The sequence below is a fragment of the Ornithorhynchus anatinus genome, chromosome X1 (assembly GCF_004115215.2).
Source record: "Ornithorhynchus anatinus isolate Pmale09 chromosome X1, mOrnAna1.pri.v4, whole genome shotgun sequence".
Taxonomy (NCBI): domain Eukaryota; kingdom Metazoa; phylum Chordata; class Mammalia; order Monotremata; family Ornithorhynchidae; genus Ornithorhynchus; species Ornithorhynchus anatinus.
This window is the reverse complement of record NC_041749.1, coordinates 67769117-67791571: the sequence shown is the minus strand read 5'-3', so window position 1 is coordinate 67791571 and position 22455 is coordinate 67769117. Positions and strand designations below refer to the sequence as shown.

At 41.5% G+C, this 22455-nt stretch overlaps 1 protein-coding gene and 1 pseudogene across 4 annotated transcripts in view; one reads left to right on the top strand and one right to left on the bottom strand.

Annotated features, from left to right (window-relative positions):
• Positions 1-22455, bottom strand: part of FHIT (fragile histidine triad diadenosine triphosphatase) — a 1434147-nt gene that overhangs the window by 851894 nt on the left and 559798 nt on the right. The window lies entirely within an intron of this gene.
• LOC100077741 lies at positions 5798-21739 on the top strand (annotated as a pseudogene).

The window sequence follows — 22455 nt, the reverse complement described above, 5'->3', positions numbered from 1 at the left end:
TTGATGTTCTCTGAACTTTCCTATATCTCATGTTCAGCAGAAATCACGCCTGCTCTGCTCAATTTTAGTCTGGCGGACTGTGCTTCAGGAAGCATATGGCATGGCCCAGTAGATACATCATGGGCCTGGAAATTGGAAGGTCATGCATTCTAACCCTGGCTCCCTGACTTGTCTGTTGGGTGACCTAGGGCATGTCACTTCACTTCTCTGTGCCTCAGTTATTTCATCTGAAAAGTGGGCACTGAGACCATGAGCCCAGCGTGGGACGGACTGTGTCCAACTGAATTTTCTTATATCCACCCCAGTGCTTAGTACCAGCATCACCCCAGACTCACCGGAAAGGGAGGAGGCGTCGGCTTCCTTCTCTCACCCCGCTGACGCTTCCGCACTATCCCTCCTCTCCCTCCTTTGAAGCCCATATCATTCGCCTCTACCACCCCCTCCAGATACTTGTAGCTGTCATCTACTGCCCTCCTGGTCCCGCCACCAACTTCTTCAACCACCTAGACCCCTTTCTCACCTTCCTTCTCTCCTTCTCTCTGATCCTCGGAGACTTCAACATTCACATGGATGTAACCGATGACTTCCCTGCTGCCCACCTGCTATCGCTCCTCGACTCTGCCAACCTCCTGCTCCACCAGACCTCGCCCACTCACCGACTCGGTCACAACCTCGATCTCGTCATCTCCTACCGCTGCACTATCTCCTCCCTCACCAACTCTGAAATCCCTCTCTCAGACGATAACCTTTTCACCTGCCTCCTCTCTCACACTCTCTCCCCCGGCAAATCTGTACTACTCCCCCACAGAGACCTCCGCTCTCTTGATCCCATCCATCTCTCCAAAAGCATCTCTCCCCACCTTGCCCCCCGTCCTCTCTTCCCACTCTCGATGATCAGGTCACCACTCTCAACTCCACCCTCTCTACTCAACTCTCTCGACCCCCTTTCCCTCCGCCGCTCTCGCTCCACTAACCCACAGCCCTGGATCACCTCCTCTGTCTGCCTCCTACGCTCCTATGGTCGAGCTGCTGAGCGCTGCTGGCGAAGGTCCAAGCACCAAGCCGACCTTATCCATTTGCAAATTTATCCTTTCCTACCTTAACTCGGCCCTCTCCGCCAGGCAAAACTTCTTTTCTTCCCTCATTGATGCCCATGCCCGTCACTCCCACCAATTGTTCCAGACCTTTAATTCTCTCCTTAGGCCCCCTGTTCCTCCCAGCCCCCCATCCCTCACCCCCAATGATCTGGCCACCTACTTCATCAAGAAAATTAACACAATCAGGTCTGAGATCCCCAAAGTCACCCCTCCCCCAACTGCCTCCCCCCCCCCCCCGACAACCCTCTCACCTACTTTCCCATCCTTCCCTGTAGTATCCTCAGAGGAGATCTCCTCCCTCCTCGCAAGTGCCACCCCCTCCACCTGTGCCTCGGACCCCATTCCCGCTCACCTTATGAAAACCATCGCCTGTGCCCTCCTCCTCTCCTTAACTTCTATCTTTAACCGCTCACTCTCCAATGGCTTCTTCCCCTCTGCCTTCAAACATGCCAATGTCTCCCCCATCCTAAAAAAGCCCTCTCTCGACCCCACTTCCCCTTCCCCTTATCTCCCTATCTCCCTACTACCCTTCCTTTCCAAGCTCCTAGAAGGAGTCGTGTACACTTGCTGCCTAGAATTCCTTAACTCTCATTCTCTCCTGGACCCCCTCCAATCTGGCTTCCGTCCCCTCCACTCTACCGAGACTGCTCTCTCTAAGGTCACCCATGACCTCCTTCTTGCCAAAACCAATGGCTCCTAATCTATCCTAATCCTCCTTGACCTCTGAGCTGCCTTTGACACCGTTGACCATCCCCTTCTCCTCCACACCTTATCTCACCTTGGCTACACAGACTCCGTCCTCTCCTGGTTCTCTTCTTATCTCTCTGGCCGTTCGTTCTCGGTCTCCTTCGCAGGCTCCTCCTCCCCCTCCTATCCTCTAACTGTTGGGGTTCCTCAAGGGTCAGTTCTTGGCCCTCTTCTGTTCTCTATTTACACTCACTCCCTTGGTGAACTCATTCGCTCTCACGGCTTCAACTATCATCTCTATGCAGATACACAGATCTACATCTCTGCCCCTGTCCTCTACCCCTCCCTTCAGGCTCGTATCTCCTCCTGCCTCCAAGACATCTCTACCTGGATGTCTGCCCACCACCTAAAACTCAAAATGTCCAAAACTGAGCTCCTCATCTTCCCTCCCAAGCCCGGTCTTCTCCCTGACTTCCCTATCACCGTGGATGGTACAACCATCCTTCCCGTCTCTCAACCTCGGTGTCATCTTTGACTCAACTCTCTCATTCACCCCACACATCCAATCCGTCACCAAAACCTGCCAGTCTCAGCTTTATAATGTCACCAAGATCCGCCCTTTCCTCTCCACCCAAAGGCTATCTTACTGGTACAGGCTCTCGTAATATTCCGGCTGGATTATTGTGTCAGCCTTCTCTCTGATCTCCCTTCCTCCCATCTCTCCCCTCTCCAGTCTATTCTTCATTCCGCTGCCCGGCTCATCTTCCTGCAGAAACACTCTGGGCATGTCACTCCCCTTCTTAAAAACCTCCAGTGGTTGCCTATCAATCTCCGCACAAAACAAAAACTTCTCACTCTAGGCTTCAAGGCTCTCCATCACCTTGCCCCCTCCTACCTCTCCTCCCTTCTCTGTTTCTAGTGGCCACCCCGCACTCTCCACTCCTCGGCCGCCCACCTCCTCATCGTCCCCCGTTCTCGCCTATCCCGCCGTTGACCCCTGGGCCACTTCCTCCCACTGTCCTGGAATGCCCTCCCTCCTCACGCCCGTCCAACTAATTCTCTTCCCCTCTTCAAAACCTTACTTAGAGCTCACCTCCTCCAAAAGGCCTCCCCAGACTGAGCTTCCCCTTTTCCCTCTGCTCCCCCTCTACCCCCCCTTCACCTCCCCTCTGCTAAGCCCTCTTTTCCCCCTTTCCCTCTGCTCCTCCCCCTTTCCCTTCCCCTCCCTTCAGCACTGTGCTTGTTCGCACAATTGTATATATTTTCATTACCCTATTTATTTTGTTAATGAGATGTACATCACCTTGATTCTATTTACTGCTATTGTTTTTGTCTGTCTCCCCCGATTAGACTGTAAGCCCGTCAATGGGCAGGGAATGTATCTGTTGCCGATTTGTACATTCCAAGCACTTAGTACAGTGCTCTGCACATAGTAGCACTCAATAAATACTATTGAATGAATGAATTAACGCTGTTCTTTGGTAAGCGGTTTAAGAGAACTCAGGCTCTAATTGTGTCAGCAACGAGTCAGAAGTAAGATCCCACAATACTTTTCACAGACAGCTCTCTCACCTTTCTTCTGGAACATGGTGATGATGATGGCATGTCTGAAATCCTATGGCATTTTTCATATGGTTGTTTAGGTTGAAGACAGCCTATTGAGACTGCTAAATGGCACATTCCTTCCCTTCTCATGGATTTTGGCTGCCATATCATCAGGAAGCTTTGCACTTCTTCATGATCTAATTATGGGGGTGGCTTCAATAAATATTGGCATGTGAGTTGCTGCTTCACATGTTTTCGGGCATCACCATAAAGGTGGAAGGTGTGTTAGGTAGATTTAAGTATTGTTGCCAACTCCTTAAGAGAGATTTTCTGCCTGTGATTATGTGTTTGTCATCGCCTTGAGACACCTACTCTGATTGTATGTGTCCATATACACACACTCTTCAGGGATCCACAGAAGTTCTTGGTTTGATCCATGTAACCTTGTACTCTTTCTTTCCAGCCTTGTCTCACATCCTTCTTATCTTGTTCAGTATTCCACTTCATAGGTTTCGATAAGCATCCTTTTTGTCAGGGTTGTGAGAATCAGCAATGTGCTATTGATGCATTGCTTGTTTGGCTGTAAGTAGCTCTTCAATTTCAGAGACATTCTCATTAAAGCAGTCCTAGTGTTTTCTTCTGGTAGCACACACAGTCCTGGAGACTGCCCGCTACACAGTATCCTCTAGAAATAACCAGTTGCGGTCAAACTAGTAGCATTGGATGCAATTTCCTTCCTTACAGACGTGCTTTGATGATTTCATCCCTATTTTGCACATTATGATGCTTTTACAGAAATGGGAACCTCCTCGACATCTCAGTGCTGAGTGATGACAGGAATCAAATAAGGGATAACTGCTTAGATCTTGGGCGCATCCTAAAATCTTGCTCTTATTCATTAAATGGAAAACTCTGTTGGTGATTACGAGCTGAAGCTTATGACATTCACTCAATAGAAGGAAGCCATTACTATTTAACCTTCCAATACTGATTTGGCCAATGATTTTTTTTTCCCATGTTTCAGGTTCACTGCCCATATATGCATTGAAATTTCCCATGACAATCAGATTGAAATGCTGTTATATGTCTAGAGCTACTTACGGGAACCCTTCAACCAAGTCCAAATATTTATTATCTTCTCTCAATGTCTATGTTCTTAAAATAATTCTGCTTAAGGGCACAAGGGTATAAAATCGTTTCTTTACTCAAATCAAACTGCATTTGGTTTTGTGCAAAAATATATTTTACTATTTTAATATTCAAACTCTAATGTATATCTATTTTTCCCTTAAACAACTTTCCTCAATCTCCATTGTCTCCCCATAGGATAATAGTAACAACAATAGCAATAAAATAAATTATATTTTTAATTTGTTAAGTGCTCACTATGTGCCAAGCACTGTTCAAAGTCCTAGGGTAAATGCAAGTTTATCAGGTTAGACACAGTCCCTGTCCCACATGAGGCTCACTATCTAAGCAGGAAGGAGAAGAGGTACTGACACCACCACCCAGCCCCACAACACTTATGTACATAGACATAATTTATTCATATTAATGTCTGTCTCCCTCTCTAGACTGCAAGCTTGTTGTGGGCAGAGAATGTGTTGGGTTCATTGTTATACTGTACTCTCTCAAGCGCTTAGTATGGTAAGTGCTCAATATATACTATTGATTGATTTCACAGATGAGGAAATTAAGGCACAGAGAACTTAAGTGACTTGCCCATGGTCACACAGCAAGCAGTTGGTCAAGCCAGAAGCGTTCTGCACACAGTAAGCGTTCCATAAATACAACTGAATGAATGAAGTCGGTGCTCAATAAGTGCTCCCACTACTAGTGCTGGTGTTTCTTGAATGCTTACTATGCGCTGAAGTACTACACTAAGTGCCGGGGTTGATACAAGATAATCAAATGGGACACAGTCCCTGTCCCACAGCAGGCTCAAACTCTAAGAAGTATATTATCCCCATTTACTGGTAAGGAAAGAGAAGCACAGAGAAGTTAAATGATTTGCCCAAGGTCACACAATTGGCCAGTGTCAGAGATGGTACTAGAACCCAGGTTTCCTGACAACCCCTTCATGTTCTTTCCTTGCTGAGCCCTGACTTGAGGAGGTTGTAGCTATGAGTCTCTCCTCAGTGCTCACAATACAGCTTCATCCAACCCAAAGTAGCGACCCCCAGTACCTCCGCAACCATGACCGAGAAGATAATAATTATGCTATTTGATAAGTGTTTACTATGTTTCAGGCACTGTACTATGTTCTGGGATGGATCCAAGCCAATTGAGTTGGACACAGTCCCTGTCCCACATGGGGCTCACAGTCTTAATCCCCATTTTGCAGATGAAGTAACTGAGGCCCAGAGAAGTTAAGTGACTTGCCCAAGGCCACACAGTAGAGAGGTGGCAGAGCTGGGATTAGAACCAATGACCTTCTAACTCCCAGACCTGTGATCTATCCACTATGCCATGCGATGACCCTCCACAGCACCGTTCAGGGCCACTATTGCCAGGTGACCCAGGTGTCCACTATCCCTCAGTTCCCAGAAATGATCCTTTTTGCCTTGTAAGAGAAGACCATGTGGAAGCTGACCTGGGACAAGACCAAATATGGTACCCCCCCCCCCCCCCGGTGGGCCCTGTGGGGCCACTCCCACTTTGTGGGCAATGTAGTCATCTTCTCGGACAGAGAGTTCATCCTGTCTGGATCCTAGGATGGAACCTTGCACCTCTAGGACCTTACAACTGGCACCATCATGCAGTGCTTGGTGGGCCACCTCAAGGATGGGCTGAGTGTGGCCTTCTCCTCTGACAACCTGCAGATTGTCTCTTGCTCTTGAGACAAGACCATCGGGATGTAGAACATCCTTGGTGTCTGCAAATACACTGTACAGAATGAAAGCCACTCAAAGTGGGTGTCCTGTGTGCATATCTCACCGAAAGAAGCAACCCCATCTTCATCTCCTGCTGCTGGGACGAGCTGATCAAGTTCTGGAATTTGGCCTACTGCAAGCTGAAGACCAACCACACTGGCCATAAGGGCTACTTGAAAATGATGATCGTCTCCCGATGGCTCCCTCTGCACCTCTAGGGTCAAGGATGGGCAGGCCATGTTATGAGACCTGAATGAGGGCAAGCACCTGTACACCCTGGGTGGTAGAGACATCATCAATGCCCTTTGCTTCAGCCCCAACCAGCAGCAATTCTTGATACAGAGATGGATGGGCAACCATTGAAGGCACTTGAGGAGAGGGGAGAGGTGCAGAAAATGATTTTATTCAAGTCACCTTAAAGTGATCTCTCTCAAATCATCTGTATTTTTTCTGTACTATCATCCAGTATAAATCTAGCACTTCTTTCATGATCTTTCCCCTCAATCTCACTAATGACATGAAAACAAATTCCTCAATATATAACAACTTATCAATATTTCACTCATTTTATTTGAAACACTTTCTTTCCTTAGAAATCTATTTTGTGCTATATGATCAATGTTTTCATTTATTCACTTAATATAAAGGAAGCTAAGGTAAGCTCTTCCAACAGGGAGATAATTTTAAGATGAAGTCTATTAGAGCAGTAGAGTGAGAGTCAGGAGATATGGATTCAAATTGTTATTGTAAATGGTTTCATAGAATAACCTTGAACTTTACCTTCTTGTAACTCAGTTACTTATATATGTGTGTGTATATTTATACATGTGTTTAAATAATTTGGAATTTATTTAGCCCCCTCTAAGTGTTACTGTAAATATAAAACTAAAAATATTTTTGTGAGGTCAGTAGTAATTTGTGGTGGCTCAGTAAGGCCTTGCCAAAACATTTTTCCATTTGACACACAGCACCCAGGCCCACATCCCCTCTCTGATTTTATTAGTACCTTGATCAGGGATCTGGAAAATGTTGCAGTGCTAAAATATGAAAGATAAACTTAGTCCATGGTGGCTGTGAACTTACAGGCCGAGAGATGTGGGTGAGATTTATCTCACCTGCCTCCTTGGCTCTGTCACTTGTCTTCTGTGTGACACTGGGCAAGTCACTTCACTTCTCTGTGCCTCATTTCCCTCATCTGTGAAATGGAGATTGAGACTGTGAGCCCCATGTGAGACAGGGATGGTGTCCAACCTTATTTGCTTACCCCAGCGCTTAGTACAGTGTCTGGCACATAATGAACTCTGAACAAATACTACAATTACTATTAATGTAGGAACAGGCCTACCACCTACACTGCAGGACAGCAGTGTTCCTTCCTATCATTTAGAAACATTGGGAAGGTTGTGAATACTGAATTCTGATTGGCCTGCCAGAATGGTGAAGAAGTCTGATAACTGTTTCTTGAGCCAACATGTAATGGAACTCTTTTGTTTCTTTTAATAATTTCAATCTTTCCTTGAGTGTCCATTGATATATTTCTCCTTGTCCACAAGCTCCCAAACAGGCCAGAGACCATTTCTCTTATTTCTATTGTACTCTAAAGGCATTTCGTACATTGCAGCACATTCAATATGATGCAATAAATACCATATTGAAAAGAAAAAGACTTCTGTAACATTTAAAAATAAATCATCTAAGTTCCAGAAAGACACTATATAATCATAATTTACCATAATAAGCAGCTGCATGGCCTAGGGGAAAGAGCACAGTCCTGGGAGTCAGAGGACTTGGGTTCTAATCCCAGCTCTGTCAAATGCTTGCTGTGTGACCTTAGACAAGTTAAATTCTCTGTTCTCACTTCTGTTCTTCCTACTTAGATCCAATTCAATCGTGTTTATTGAGTGCTTACTGTGTGCAGAACACTAAGTGCTTGGGAGAGTATAAGAATAAACAGACACATTCTCTGTCCATGATGAGCTTACTGTCTGGAGTATGAGCTTAGACTGTGAGGCCCTTGTGTGACAGGGACTGTGTCCAACCTAATTTTGAATCTACCCCAGTGCTAAGACCACTGTTTGATACAAAGTCTCAAACATAAAATCACTTGCCCCCTCCTATTTCACCTTGCTACTCTACTACAACCCAGCCTGCACACTTCACTCTTCTAATGCTAACACTCTCACTGTACCTTGAGATCTCGTCTGTCTCTTCCCCAAACCCTCACCCACATCCTGCCTCTGGTTTGGAACTCCCTCCCTCCTCAAATCTGACAATTACTCTCCCCCACTTCAAAGCCTTACTGAAGGCACATCTCCTCCAAAAAAGATTCCCTGATTATGCCCTGCTTTCCTCTTCTCCCACTCCCTTCTGCATCGCCCTGACTTGCTCCCTTTATTCACCCCCGCCCCCATCCCCATGTACTTATGACTGACTATAAGCTCACTATGGGCAAGGAATGTGTCTGTTTTGATGCACTCTCCCAAGAGCTCAGTACAGTGCTCTATACACAGTAAGCACTCAAATATGAATGAATAGAAAGCTCTTAATACCATTAAAAAAAATCATTATTCATAACTGAGCAAGACTGTTAGTAATGGCTGGGAAATATGAACTGTATAAATTGGGAACAGGACATGCTGAGGTCTGGTACATATTGCATCCTTCTCTTCAATATACACTAAAGGTGTGACGCTTATCTTCTTGGCAGGACTGCTTCATCACCCTGAGGAATTCACTAGAACTCTTTCACTAAAAAAAGTCCATTAAAATCACTTCAAAGAGAAAGGCACTAAAATGGTCTTAAGCAGTCATTTTTCAATGTTGTGTGCAGAGATTAAGACACCTATAGTAACTCCCTTTATCATTAATGGGAGTTGAACATCTAGCCAAGTCAAAGCTAAAAGGTTCCCACTGAGGCTTTAATTTATAGCCATAATGGAAAAGAAACACTAATCCAAAAATGAAACTTGCGAGTGTTAGCACACTTATTTTACCAGGTATTAAAAATGTTGTAGAAAATTATAAAGCACGTTTACCATACCCACATACATTAAGGAAAGGTTTCCAGTTAAATGTCAAATCTCCATGACTCTGTGGATTTAAGTCCTCAAAGTTATTTTAATGGCATTTTTAATTGAGTAATTTTTAAAGTTACCCAATTCTCCCAGTTGCTATGTTACCTAAAGTTAAAAACTGTAAGCTTTGATAATTAAGGAAGATAACTTTAAATCATGTGTAAGATGGGTGGAACAGTTTACTTATGACATTGGTTAAATATACTTTCACCTATTTCTTATTCTTCATTTCTCATTTCTGATCAATATAAAGGGTATGAATAAAAAATGGAGGTACAGAAACCTGCAGGAAAATAACTGAAAAGTGATGTCTGGAATACCACTGTTACATCCGTAGGTCTAGCCATTACACGTAGAGTATTAATGATTTCTTCACATCAGTCCCACTCTAGAATGACTCAACTGTCTTCTTGTCTTGAGTTATGCAAAAGTGCTCTACTTTGAGCTTCTTATTTTATGGTACTTGTTAAGTACTTACTTATGTGCCAAGCACTGTACTAAGCGCTGGGGTGGATACAAGCAGATCAGGTTGGACACAGTCCCTGTCCCACATGGGACTCACAGTCTTAATCCCCATTTTAAAGATGAGGTAACTGAGGGCCAGAGAAATTAAGTGACTTGCCCAAGGCCACACAACAGACATGTAGCAGAGCCGTGATTAGAAACAGGTTCTTCTAACTCCCAGGCCCATGCTTTATCCATTAAGCCACACAGCATATGATAGGCACTGTACTAAGTGCTGGAGTAGATGCAAGATCATCCGGTTGGCCACTGTCCCTGTGTCACATGGGACTCAGTCTAAACTGGATGATTTAATCCCCATTTTACAGATGGGGTATCCAAGACACAGAGAAGTTAAATGACTTGCCCAAGGTCACATAGCTGACAAATGGCAGAGCACTGGTGGAGCAGGAGGCAAGCGACATAGAAGCAGCATGACCTAGACCATAAGCTCATTGTGGGCAGGTAATGTGTCTGTATTATTTTGTACTCTCCCAATCACTTAGTACACTGCTCCACACTCAGTAAGCCCTCTATAAGTATGACTGATTGCCTAAGTAGTGGAAAGAGCATGGGCCTGGGAGTCAGAATGACCTGGGTTCTACTTCTGGCTCTGCCACCTGCCTGTATGACCTTGGGTAAGTGACTTAACTTCTCAGTGCCTCAGTTATCTCCTCTGTAAAATGGGGATTAAAACTGTGAGAACATGGACTTTGTTCTAACCTGACTAGCTTGTATCTATCCCAGCACTTAGGACAGTGCCTGGAACAGAGTAATCTCTTAACAGATACCATAAAAAAAATCCACAGGCTCCCAATCTCATCTTTCCCAACTTTGTGGCATTCACACTTCAGTTATGTCACTCTTGCTTAAGGCCTTCAGGTTTGAATCTGAGGTCATAGAAGCAAGGTCATTTGGATGATATTTATGATTCTCTCCACCCTAAGTAAATAAGTATCATGTCAAATGTAAACTCACTTAATCTAACACATCTAGGTAGCTAGGAGCTGTTAAAAATTAGGTTTTAGACATATTTGGGTTCATAAAGGGATATTAGTCTTTGGCAAACAAATGTTTTAGAAGTTTAGCAAAAAGCATTACTAATTTCCAGATTAAAACATGATAGGATTTTTAAAAATAAAGTCATTTTAACCCCACAAAAGAGAACGTTTTGTAAACTTGCCAATAGTCCATTAGCAGTTTTATTCTAAAAAGTTAAAAGTAGAAATGAGTGTTTTTTTTAAAATGGCATTTGTTTATCAACCAATCAATGGTATTTACTGAACACTTACAATGTGCAGAGCACCCTAAGTTCTTGGGAGGATACAAAACAACAGAGTTTGCAGAACTGAAGTAACTTGCCCCGGACACACAGAAAACAGTGGAGCTGAAATTAGAACCCACGACCTGACTCCCAGGCCCATGCTCGATCCACTACTCCAGGCTGCTCCTGCCAGGGGACCTAGAACTGACCCATGAGGGACCCCTCCCCCCACCCCAAATGGTCAGAGGGTGGGAGGCAGAGGAGGAGACAGCAAACGAGATTGAGGAGTGGTCAGAGAAAAAGGAGAACTACAAGAGGACAGTGCCAGTGAAGCCAGAGTTGGATAATGTTTCAAGTAGAAGGGAGTGGTCTGCAGTTTCTATAGGAGTTGACTGGTCTAGGAAGATTACAATATAGAATAGATGCCATCAAATTTGGTGAAAAAAGGTCACTGGATACTTTAGAGAGGCTGTTTTAGTGGAGTGAAGGTGGAGACCTGATTGGAGGGGATCAAGGAGAGAACTGGATTACAGGAAGTGGAGAAAACAGATGTAAATAACTCAAGGAGTCTGGAGGGAGATAGGACCATAACTGGAAGGAGCTGTGGAGTCAAGGGAGGGTTTTTTAATTTTAAGAATAAGGGATACATGCACATGTTTGAAAGCAGTGGGGAAGAAGCCTCTGGAATGTGAACGGTTGAAAATGACGATCAAGGTGGGAAGAAGGGAAGAGGCTAGTGCCTTAAAATCATATGAAGGGATGAGGTCAGAAGAACAGGTGAAGGTGTTAAGTGCTTATGGTATGCCAGAAACTATACTATTCACTGGGTTAGATATAAGCTAGTCAAGTTGGACATAGTCCACACGTGACATGGGGCTCACGGACTTAATCCCCATTTTACAGATGAGGTAACAAGCACAGAGAAGTGACCTGCCCTAGCACACCCAGCAGATGAGTCATTGAGCTGGGATTAGAACCCAGGTTCTAGGGTCCTTCTCCCCCTTTCATATAGTATATTGTGAACTTTTCTTTTTGTAAAACCAAGATTTTTTCCTAAAATTCAAGCATATGTAATTTTAATATTAATGAGGTCATACTACACTAACATTAATTAAGCAGAGATTTATCATTAATTGCTTCCACATGATTAATCCCTAATTAAACTGTTTTTTAAGTACTTTTGCTATCTGAAGTAGAGTTTGCAATCCACTCTTCTACATGTATTTTAAATGCCTCCAGTAAAGTACAACAAAAGGATATTACAAAGCCACTGTAGCAGTAATAAATTTCTATGCCCAAATGTTAAAACTTCTCCTCCTTTCTCATTTTTAAGGTCAGTAAAAATGAATTCATTTAAGAGTCTCATTCTGAATTCCCTTTTCCCCTTCCAGTCAAGCAATCAGTGGTATTTATTGAGCGCTTACTGTGTACTGTGTACTGTGTAAGCTCTTGGGAGAGTACAAGTGCTTGGGAGATGCAATTTTCCTAATCCATGAAAAGGGAGATCTATCTAGCTGACAGAACTCTATAATAGGAAGAAAGCCATTTGGCTTTCTAACTGATTTTGTGTGATCTTGAGCAAATTTTTTCCCCATTCTATACCCATAGCACCAAGCAACTGACAGACATTCAGCATGGGACTTTCCCTGCAATAAATACAATTGACTGACTGCATTTAGTCATACACATACTCCTCAACTACCCTGTCAAAGGCAGACCATAAAAGCAAAGATAAGTAGGGGGCTTTATAAACACAAATATGGCAGCATAACAAAGAATGATTCTTGAGAACTGATTAAGTTAAAGGTAAGGGTCAGGAGTTTCTGCTTGATTCAGAGAAGAATGGGCATCCCTGTTATAGTACAAGGTCCAGTTCTGGATCCCCTTCTATTTTCCATCTACACCCACTCCTTTGGAGAACTCATTGGCTCATATGGTTTCAACTACCACCTCTAAGAGGAAGAAACCCAAATCTACATCTCCAGACCTGATCTCTTTCCCTCTCTGCAGTCTCACTTTTCCTCTTTGTTTCAAGGCATCACTACTTGATTGTCTTCCTGTCACCTCAAGCTTAACATCCAAAACAGAACTCCTTATCTTTCCATTCAAACCCTGTCCTCTCCCTGAGTTTACCAACAATGTAGGCAGCACCATCTTTCCTGTGTCACAAGTCAATAAGCATGGTGTTATCCTTAACTCCTCTCTCTCTCTCATTCAACCTTTATATTTATATTCAATCCATCACTAAATCCTGTCACGCCCATCTTCAAAACAATGCTAAAATCCACCTTTTCCTCTCCATCCAAAGTACTATCATGGTAATACAATCACTCATCCTATCCCACCTGGATTACTGCATCAAACTCCTTGCTTCCTGTCTCTCCCCACTCCAGTCCATACTTCACTCTGCTGCTTGGATCACTTTTGTACAAAACATTCAGGACACATATCACTCCTCAAAAACTCCAGAGGTTGCCCATCCACTTCCACTAATAAAAACTCCTCACCATTGGCTTTAAAGCACTCCATCACCTTGCCCCCTCTCCCTCACCTCACTAATTTCCTACTACAGTCCAGCTCACACACTTCACTCCCCTAACACTAACCTTCTCACCATACCTCAGTCTCGCCTGTCTCACCACCGACCTCTTGCTCATGTCCTGCTTCTGGCCTGGAATGCCCTTCCCTCCTCAAATCCAACAGACAATTACTCTCCCCCACTTCAAAGCCTAATAGAAGGCACACCTCCTCCAAGAGGCCTTCCCTGACTAAACACCTCTTTCCTCTTTTCCCACTCTCTTCTGCATCACCCTGACTTCCTCCCTTTGTTCTTCCCTGCTGCTAGCTCCACAGTACTTATTTACATATCTGTAATTAATATATTTATATCCACGTCTGTCTCTCCACCTCTAGACTGTAAGCTCTTTGTGGGCAGGGAATGTGTCTATTTGTTATACTGTACTCTACCAAGCGCTTAGTACAGTGCTCTGCACACAATAAGCAATAAATATGATTGAATCAATGAATGAATAATTCCCATCCTATCCTTTTGTGTGTGCCAAAGCCCCTCCTGAAACGGTAGGGTTGGGGAAGACACTGTTCTCTGTCTCCATTTCCCGTTTTCCCTCTCATTTATTTCCTATTTCTCCTCCTTTTACTCACAGAATATTTTCTGTGTAAATAGAACTCCAAAATCCCCAAGAAGTGATTTTGCATTTACAAAACCAGGATTTGAATGTCATACTGTGTCCCATCCACCCAAGTTTGCTGCCAGGAAGGGAGAAAGGATTACAATCCTCCATTTCTGGATGATGAATTGTACCCCATTTCTTAGTAAGTTGTCTGAACAACTCTAGACTCTAGGCTGTAAGCTCACTGTGGGCAGAGAATGCCACTGTTTATTGTTGTACTTTCCCAAGCACTTAGTACAGTGCTCTGCACACAGTAAGCACTCAATACAATTGAATGAACAGAAACCACCTTGGAAATGGGAAGATATTGATTGCAGAGGGAAAGGTGGAAGAATGGCGTCTTTCTCTTCTGTCTTCATCATCCTCCACATCTGCTCATTCCCAACCCTTTTCCATAATACCTTCATAACCAAAATTTCAGTAGGATGAATGCGGTCAAACAAAAATGCTCAAAGTTCTCTTCAACCCAATAGCAATAAATTAAAGCATGAGCTTCAAAATTTAGAACAGATTTTAAGTGGACATATGCGGCAACAGCATCAAGAGTCTCAAATATTTAGGAAGAATCCATTTTGGATGTCAGTCACTGTTGACTGTCTTCTTAAATCACTGGTACAGTATATAGTAGCAGCCAAAAAAAGAACTGGCATTCTCAGATGAGGAATTGAAAACCCAACAAAAAGCATAGTTCTGCCTGTATATGAAAGCCATACTTGGAATACTATACACAGGGATGGTCATTACCACTTAGTAAGGACACAAGAAAGGTGGAGAATGTTCCAAGAAGAGCAACCAAAATGACCTAGAGGATGGAGGATAGAGGAGGTAAGTTGAAAAGAACATTTCAGGATGGAAAAATAAAGGCTCTGAGAAGAGCCACAATTGAAGCTTACAAAGTCCTGAAAAGTGTGGACCTTTGAATGAGAAATTGTAGTTCACTAAGTCCCACACAGCACCAGAAAGAAGGGAGCAACCACTAACCCTAAGATTGTATGTTCAAAATAAACAAAAGGTAAAATTTTTCCACATAGCTTGTGGTGTGCATATGGAATTCATTTCCACAATAGGTTGCAGAGGTCAAAAACAGCATTAAGGTCAAGAATGTTTGAATAAATTCAGAGACTATAGGTCCAAGAAGGGCTAGAGGGGAAATTAGAATATTAGATGGTACATTCATAATCAAGAGGATGGATGTCAAGGATGACAACTATCACACTGTTCCTCCTGCATCTTTTGTTACCACTGTGAAAGACAGAATCCTGGGCTAGGTAGACCATTTTTCTGACCCAAATTGCATTTCTTATGGAGAGTTGAGCTTTTATTATAATAACATATTAATTATGTCATTTAAAATAAATTCATTAGGTCTCAAAGCCAATTCAAAGGCAAAAATAGAACAGGTATATCACAAAAGGAAAATGATCTCAATAGATGACAAAGAATATTAGTCTTACATTCTTCCACAAATTTATCGGTGAAAATTTTTCTAAGTACAGTCACTCTAACACAACAGTTCTGATACATGGGTAACATTATAAAATAAATATTAACTTCCAACTGACTTTCCAACTCATCTATTTTCATTCCACATGGAAATCATGAATGTTTGTTGCAATTGAGGTCATTTTGTGACATTTCTTAGGAATAAATGAAGCATTCCATTCAACTGAGCTAATTATATTCAGTTCTGAGTACAAGCCTAGCAACAGAAAATGATCCAATTTAGGTAAGAGGAATCTACCTGTACTCTGACCACATTTGCCAAGTCCTATGACCAGCCTTTTCCAACTATATACACTACTCCTCACATTCTTCTCCCCCAATTAGACTGTTCTCCCCCAATTAGACTGTAAGCCCGTCAAAGGGCAGGGACTGTCTCTGTTACTGATTTGTACATTCCAAGCGTTTAGTACAGTGCTCTGCACATAGTAAGTGCTCAATTAATTCTATTGAATGAATGAATGAATAACTCTGATGGAAAACAGGTCAAAAGCATGTTCAGAAGGCAATAGAGATCAGCAATTTTTCAGCCATTGACAATCCAGATGCATCTGAGGACAGCTACCCTTTAAGTTAAACTAAAATAAGAAAAATCCTTCCAAATACCTTCAGGTATGCAATCTAATAATATTAAAAAGTTGCAATTTGAGATCATGGTACTTTTTTGGTTTTGGTTTGTTTTTTTTTTACCCTAAATATTTTTCTGTAGTTGCCAACAACACAATAATCTTGATAAGCCTGTCCCATTGCCATTACTCATTAGGAAGACATGTCCCATATTTTGAAAGCTGGATTATAAATTTATGCCTAATTAATGGTCAAAGTATTTACATCACTAGAAAGGATCTATTTGAGGAAATTAATGAAACCAAAAGAATCACAGGATCACTGAATCCTTCAAAAGGAACTCAAGAAGTCATCAGGTTAAGTCTCCAGTTTCTTGTCAAAGGAATATCTAAATTGTCTGAGGCAAACTTATCTAGCCTATTTTTAATAAATTCCAAATATATCAATTCTCTACCCACTCTCCCATCAGGTTTTGTCATCCCATTCATGATCTATTTCAGATAGGATTAATTTTGTGTAAACTTGTCAGGCCATAGATAAAAATGCTCTCTACTCAAAAAAAAAAAAAAAAAACCACCCCACCCAAGGACTAGTCTTGAAAAGCAATGATCTCAGAAGTTAAAAAACTAATTCATTTTACATATTTCAATTTGCATCTACAATATTGATAAACTCCTGTCGTTTTAGGCTATAAACTATATAAAAGCCAGGTGTGTGTTCTCTGAATGGTGATCAGTGTCAAGGCTCACCCACTCTAGTCTGAAAGCTTATTGTGGGCAGAGAATGTGTCTGTTTATTGTTGTTTTCTATACTCCCAAGTGCTTAGTACAGTACAGTAAATACACAGTAAGTGCTCAGTAAATACAATTGAATCGAATGAATGTGATCAGTATTCATCATCCTCATGATTGCATATTACAACAATAAGATGACAATGAGGGCTATCGGTTCAAAGGATTTGGCAAATGTGGTCAGAGTACAGGTAGATACCTCTTACTAAATTGGATCATTTGCTTGTACTATGTAACATTCCACATCCCAGACTACCTTAAAAAGTATTCAATACTCAGTATCAGTATCAAGACAATGTTTGCTTGCTTTGCAAACTTTATTAGCAGACTATGTGCTATAGCTATATCCCTCCATGTAGTCTCTAGGGAAGTTAAATTTTATACTTTTTGATTTCAAGAAATATGTTCAAAATAATAGTCTCCAAATGAACAAAAATTCCTTCTTTCTTCCTTTCCCTCCCTTGCACCGAATTCCAGAGAAGATGCATTGAGCTTATAAAACTAGTGAACTACATACCTAAATCCCAAACTGATACAAAAAAGCAGCTAAAAAATACCTCACAGTAAAAGCAAGCTGAGATTTCTGCTAGGTATTCAAATCTGCTTCGCACGTGATAGGTGGTACTTTCTCATAAAGAGCAGTAGAAAAGGTGAATCTCCCTTAACTGATATGAAAAAGCTGTTACTGCTTGTGAGATTACAATCAACCCTTTTCAGTCCTTTTCTCTTTGGCTCCTTTGTCCTCTCCATCTTATTTTGCTAAAAGAGTGACAGCCCTTTGCCATCCAGCCCACACAATGGTCTGATTTATATCCACCCATTATCTTTAAGATATTCAGTAAATTAAATTTATTTTTCAGTCAATTAATTTGGGGCAAAATAAGACAAAGTTAATAAATATAACGAGTTACAATCCATTTTCAGTGGCAGTTTTAATACATGCAGAATGGCATCTAAATCAGGCTAAATGACACTGCATAATGTTAATAAACAGAAGTGAGGAAATAAGCCAGTCATTTATCCAAATCAAATCAAGTCTCATTGCTTTTGAAAACCAGTAGGTCGGAGAGGAGGGCTTCATCTGACAAAGGGTTTCCACCTTTGGTTATGATTTACTCTGAACACAGTAATGAAGCCATGAGGGCTCAGGTGGGGAAAAGAACATTAACTTCAAATACCCAGATTTATAATTTATACTAATCTTTATTTTATATAAATAAAATAATTAACTGATATTTATACAATGATTTTTACACTGTGTTCTACCTCATTTGATATAAAATGCATATTTGTTAGTTGCAACTGCCTTATAAAGTCATGGAATTCAACACAAAAATGTGTCTAAAATAAATCTGAATAAAACTAGAGCATACAGATGAGAGGCTAGGTTCCTAGTCCTGCTACTCCTGGACCCTTCTCTAGCCACTTATCCAGTCTTTATTATTATTGTTAATTATTGTTAATAATAATAATAATAGTATTTGTTAAGCACTACTATGTGCCAAGCACTGTTCTAAGCACTGGGAGGGATACAAGATAATCAGGTTGTCCCACGTGGGGCTCACAGTCTTAATCCCCATTTTACAGATGAGGTAACTGAGGCCCAGAGAAGTTAAGTGATTTGCCCAAAGTCACACAACTGACAAGTGGCAGATCCGGAATTAGAACCCATGACCTTTGACTCCCAAGACCATGCTCTTTACATTGAGCCATGTGGCTTCTCTCTGCTTTACCTTTCTTTCCTTCATCCCAACTTCTAAATTTCACTAGCCAAAGGAATCAGACTGCCGAATGTTCCATCTTGCTCAAGAGCCAGAAATCTGTTCCCTGTGTGTCTGTTTCCATTCCTTCCAACATAATCAGTCTCTATTTACTCCTCAGCACTCCCTCTTTGGACTCTCCACCAATCCTCTGGACTACCAGCTGCAGTCCTTGCCTCACTCTAGAGTAGTGAGTGCCTCACTCTAGACTTTAAGATCACTGTGGGCAGGGAATCTGTTTACTGTTGTACTGTACTCTCCCAAGCACTTAGTACAGTGATCTGCACACAGTAAGTGCTCAATAAATTTGATTGAATGAATTAAATGAATAGTACCAAATGAAGTCTCAGTTCCTCAGAGCATCTATCTTTTCCCGCCTGCATTATTACTAAAACAGTTCCCATCTCCAATTACCAGGCAGATCTTTCACAATCTGGGATGTTGACCTTCCCTCTCCAGAGAACTACTTGGTCACCCCAAAACAGAGGGTCCTGAGGAGCTGCCAGGAAAAAAAACATCTTGGTCAGATTTAGGCTCTGAAGTTCTAATTCCACTCTCATTTCTCTTGATAAGTGCAGTCATTAGGTTTTTATTTGTTTATGTTTCATTTAGATGAGGCTAACACTTAAAAGATGTTATAATGGAGGGTAATAGACCACACATTTTCTTGGACATTTTTCAGTGCCAAACCAAGTGTGATGTTATGTGCAAGGTTTAGACTTAAGATGGGCAGTTTGGGATTAGTCTTTAACCCACCCACCTGCTCTCCTCTATCTACTAACTTGCTTTTTTATGACAACTCAGAAACAACAGAAATATATGATGTAATTAAAGATACAACTATAGATGTATGAAGAGTCATAGAAAATCTGAAATGTATCCTTAGAGAGAAAAATACAGGATTTACAGGACTTAATTTGAACTGAGACAGAAAGAACAAAGGTCTGGGAGTTAGGAGACTGGGCTTTAACTGAGGCCTGCTGTTTAATCCCAAATTTCCTAATCTGTAAACTAATGATCAGCTACCTGTTCTCCCTCCATCTTAGATTACAACTACCCTGTGGGACAGGGACTGTGTCCGATCTGATATCTTGGATCTATACCTACCTTTGCACAGGTTCCACATAGTAATTACTTCATAAAAGCAATCATTACCATTCCATCAGTCAATGATATTTCTTGAGCACCTACTAAATGCAGAACACTATACTAAGCGCTTGGGAGAGTACAATACAACAAAATTAACAGATATGTTCCCTGCCCATAATGAATTTACAGTCTACAGAGGAGCTTACAGTCTAGAGACAATCTTACTGTTTGGGCAGAGCAGTCCTGTGCTGGAGTCCAGGCACCTATGATTAAAGCCCTGATATTTATAAAGGTGTGCAGGTGGGCAGTAGCCCACTCCTGCGACTTGGAAGTTACACTAACTACTCTTGGAATTGAGCTCTGTAGTATTGCCATACCACTGCATCTCCTGGCAATTATTCTACTCTCAAGGATGAGTGCTTATGTGCCAATCTTCAAATCTTCCTGCTCCCTACACTAGTTAAGTGTTCCACCAAGGAGAGGTTTAAAAAGGTGGCAGAGACTGAATGTACTGGATATGTAGCTAATGGGAAAGATGTCAGGATTCAATGTCCAGGAACTTCTCCCAGGGCAAACTGAGCACTAAGAATGTGCAATTATTTTACCTGTGCTAAATGGTTAAAAACAAGGAAATAAGATGACTTTTACCCGAAAAAAAAAATGAAACATCAAAACACTGATAACTTCTGCTTGGGAAACTTCTTGAACAATTAAAAATGGGGATGCTAGTTAAATGTTATGAATTCCCACACTTGGGATTTCTGTTGCATGAATAAAGAGCTTTCTCTATCGTGTTTCTCCAATCATAGGAATCACTCAAATACGAATGATGGTCAGAAATATGCTGATTTCAAATGTCTTGAACACTTAAAAGCTATCACCTATGGTCAAATTTTGCATCATGAGAACTATTAGTTCCATCAATCTGTTAAATTCCAGAGAAAATTACATATTCTGGTGGTCACAGCTTTTCATTTCAGAAATATGCATTTTAATTCTTCATAACTTTGGAGGTTGTCTTCAATGAATTATTATACTACTGTTTGTCCCGATAGTATTCTGCTCACTGTTACAGTTTGGAAAACTTACTTCTAATAACTGATTCAATTAAACCATTGAAAAATGGTTTGTATAAAATAGTATGGCTGGGCAAACCAGGTTTGTCTCTATCATTACATACTGCATTCAATCAGCTTACAAATGTTGCCATGTTTTCCTAATCATAGTACTTGTAACATTCTGAATAAAAATCCAAAGATCAATATACTGTCTCCAGAAAACAATAAGCCATGGTAAATGAATAATTTCATTTACAGTAAAAGGCCTAGTCTCCAGATAGATTCCATTATTGTTCAAATTAAATGCCCATACTTAATTCAAGATGGAACCTAGAGCAATGTACAATGGAATGTGGGGAAGAAAATGTAAATTATTTAAATTGATTTAGAAAATGATCAAATAGGTTTGCTCTGAGTGACAATAGAAGAACGCTCACTACAAAGTTCCAAAGCAAGTTCTTGAAACTGTGAATGAAAAGGTTTACCGGGATAAGAAACTCACAGATTTAAGAATGCTGATACATTCTTCTGGAGTGCAGCACCACTGAGACCAAGCCTTTTCAATTTGGTTTAAACATTGTTTGCAACTCAAAGAAGTGTTTGCTCTTGGTAAGTACTAGCAGGAGTTTAAGAGCTTCTTTTGACTATGAAACAAACAGCCTTGCTTCGAAAGCATCTCCTGGGTATGACAATCCAACAGGTTTTTTCCACCTTTGAGAGCTATGAAAGAAAACCGGTGTAAGGCAAGATGAAAAAAGGGGGTTGAATTGTTTTTGTTGAAAAGGATGGTGTGCAGTCTTTTTCTGACATGTTACAGTGCCAAAATGCTTACCTCAAACGAAAACAGACCAAGGTAAACAATATGTAAGCAGATTTAGCCATCACACATACAAAGCACTTCAGAATGAGGCTCTAGAAATGCTTGTGATTTTAAACAGAAATGGACTGAAAATGTGGAAAGCAGTCAGTGCCCTTCAATCCACCATTATTTCAAATGCTATACTGCACATGCTTAGGGAGATGGAGAAACAAGTTTTCCAGTAGAAAATTCTACTAGTCACAGTTCCTACAAGAGGCCTTCCCTGACTAACTCCCTCATATCCCCACACTATTAACCCTTCCCTCTGCCTCACCTATGCAATTGGGTGTCTAAACCTTAAGCACTTTGATACTCCAAAACCCATATCACTTAGGTACATTTCTTTATACTCTGCAATTTCCCCAATTTGTAACTTATTTTAATGTCAGTATCCCCCTGTGGACTGTAATCTCCTTGTGGTTAGAGATCGAGTCTACCAACTCTACTGCATTGTATTCTTCCACTCAGTACAGTGTTCTGTACACAGAAAACATTTAATAAATACCATTGATTGAAATTTTATTTCACAGATGAGGAAACTAAGGATTAATTTACTTGCCCAAGGCTACACAGGAAGCAAGTGGCAGAGGTAGGATTAG